This window comes from Sander vitreus, unplaced genomic scaffold (genome assembly GCF_031162955.1).
Source record: "Sander vitreus isolate 19-12246 unplaced genomic scaffold, sanVit1 ctg207_0, whole genome shotgun sequence".
Taxonomy (NCBI): domain Eukaryota; kingdom Metazoa; phylum Chordata; class Actinopteri; order Perciformes; family Percidae; genus Sander; species Sander vitreus.
The window spans coordinates 50,001-52,500 of record NW_027595405.1 but is presented as its reverse complement, the minus strand read 5'-3'; positions in this window follow the sequence as shown (position 1 = coordinate 52,500).

The window sequence follows — 2,500 nt, the reverse complement described above, 5'->3', positions numbered from 1 at the left end:
TGTGTGTGTGTGTGTGTGTATCTGTGTGTGTGTGTGTGTATCTGTGTGTGTGTGTGTGTATCTGTGTGTGTGTGTGTGTATGTGTATGTGTGTGTATGTGTGTGTGTGTATCTGTGTGTGTGTGTATGTGTGTGTGTGTGTGTGTGTGTGTGTGTGTGTGTGTGTGTGTGTGTGTGTGTGTGTGTGTGTGTGTGTGTGTGTGTGTGTGTGTGTGTGTGTGTGTGTGTGTGTGTGTGTATGTGTGTGTGTGTGTGTGCATGCATCTCCAGAATGTAATGCTAAGCTAGCTGTGTAGCTGAAGAATACAATCACTTTTAGTGAGGACAGCATAAAAAGAATCGGACAGAAACTACCTGTGACAGGTGAGTGAGGCCCCTCCCCCTCTGATGGAGGATCCGCCCCCTCCAGTTGAGGCCCCTCCCCCTCTGAGGGATGCCCCGCCCCCTCTGGCTGAAGCTCGGCCCTCTTCTTTTTAAATGACAGGTCTGACAGGTACCCTTCACACAGAGAGAAACAGTCAGGACTTAACCAGTGCTGTGTTTCTGGGATACATTTTACTTCCTTACTTCAGTCAGAAGAATCCTTTTGGGATTACGATACTAAACTGAACTTTATAGCGTCACAATTTGGACTCAGTGGCCCAATCCCAAAGTCTGGACTCTCAGACTCACGGACTTTGGTGGCGTTCTCAAGAAATCCCTAAGGGCCTAGGGTTGTCCCAATGTGGAATGTCAAAGGGCGTGAGGGTTTGAGGACACACTTACCGAGCCCTTTCCGTGAGTCTGCATCGATGCAGACTTCACCGAAGGGAATTACCCACAGTTCAAAGCGTTGTGACGTTTAGCGCGGAGACCGTAGGGAAATCTGGGAATTACAAAAGGTCAACAACAGCACGACACACGACCACGGAGCAGACCAGCCTGTTCAGCTCGGAAAACAAGAGGCTGAAAACGTGGAATCAGGCAGCCGTCTCCTTTAACATGAGACCTGGTGCAGTGCTGTCCCAGTCCCATTACTACCTAACTGAGCCCATGTGGCCTCACACACTCCCTCAGCACCTGAGATCAGTTAGGTCTCTAGCTACGTTTCCATCCACACGTATCTGAATTAAGTGATATTGAATGAAAAATGCCTCATGAATATCGACTCGAAGGAAATACGTCGGCTCTCATCTGACTTTATCTTGACCGATATACGGCTTATGTGATCAACGCTGATGGAAACGTTATTTGCTGAATAAATAATGAATTGTGATTAAGTTTTAGGTCATTTTATGGTTGCAACCCGCCACAAAACGAAGAAGAAGTTGTAGTTCATTTGCGCCCAGTATTTCCTCTCTGTTAGCACACATGGCGGGGTCAACAAAGACAGATGGAAGTGGACCAATGAGGAGACGAGAGAAATATAACGCTGGCGTTCCCGCACCACAGGCCGCCTCCGCCGCCGTCGGGCATTTACTACATCTGCATCACCACAGCAACGTGTTGATGGCGTCGTTGTCTTATTATAGCGTGATACGTCGCTACCAGCTGGAACATGAGCTCTATTACACCTCGAGCCGTGTTGATCATGTGTTGGTAGACGGTGAGATCCAGTTGGTCTGGAGAAACTATGTTCCTAAACGTTAGCCTGAACGTTGTTGATTCAGTGAGAAAATGAACAGAAACACCTTCAAATGTCTCAGATCTTTTCCATATACCAATTTGACCCCCAAACAGCACGTGACGTCGTTACACACCAGGTTCTACTGGCTTTACAGCCGTTGGATGGAGACACTCTGTCACCAGCTCTAGTCACACGAGTTCTTTACTGAACTTCAGATGATTGGACTGACACGTGGATGAAACTGAGCTACTGTCCCACCCACTGGAGTGTGAAAACCCCCCGCCCCCCAGGACAGGTGGATGAAACTGGGCTCAGGGCTTTGGGCTCAGGGCTTTGGGCTCAGGGCTTTGGGCTCAGGGCTCTGGGCTCTGGGCTCAGGGCTCTGGGCTCAGGGCTCTGGGCTCTGGGCTCTGGGCTCTGGGCTTTGGGCTCTGGGCTAAGGGCTCTGGGCTAAGGGCTCTGGGCTAAGGGCTCTGGGCTAAGGGCTCTGGGCTAAGGGCTCTGGGCTAAGGGCTCAGGGCTAAGGGCTCTGGGCTAAGGGCTCTGGGCTAAGGGCTCTGGGCTCAGGGCTTTGGGCTCAGGGCTTTGGGCTCAGGGCTCTGGGCTCTGGGCTCTGGGCTCTGGGCTCAGGGCTCTGGGCTCAGGGCTCTGGGCTTTGGGCTCTGGGCTCTGGGCTCAGGGCTAATGTCCTTTCAGAGGGAGACGGCCATCAGGTCGGGCAGTTAAAGAAATCTACGAGCCCAAAGTAAATGTTTCCCGGAGTCTAACATCCTACAGCAAGTCGTTTATTCGGATGTTAACAAAAACGTCAGAAGTGTAGAAAAGATAAATAAACAAACACTGAAAAAAGCTTCAAAAAGTCTCAAATGTCAACAAGAAATACGGAGCCCAACAC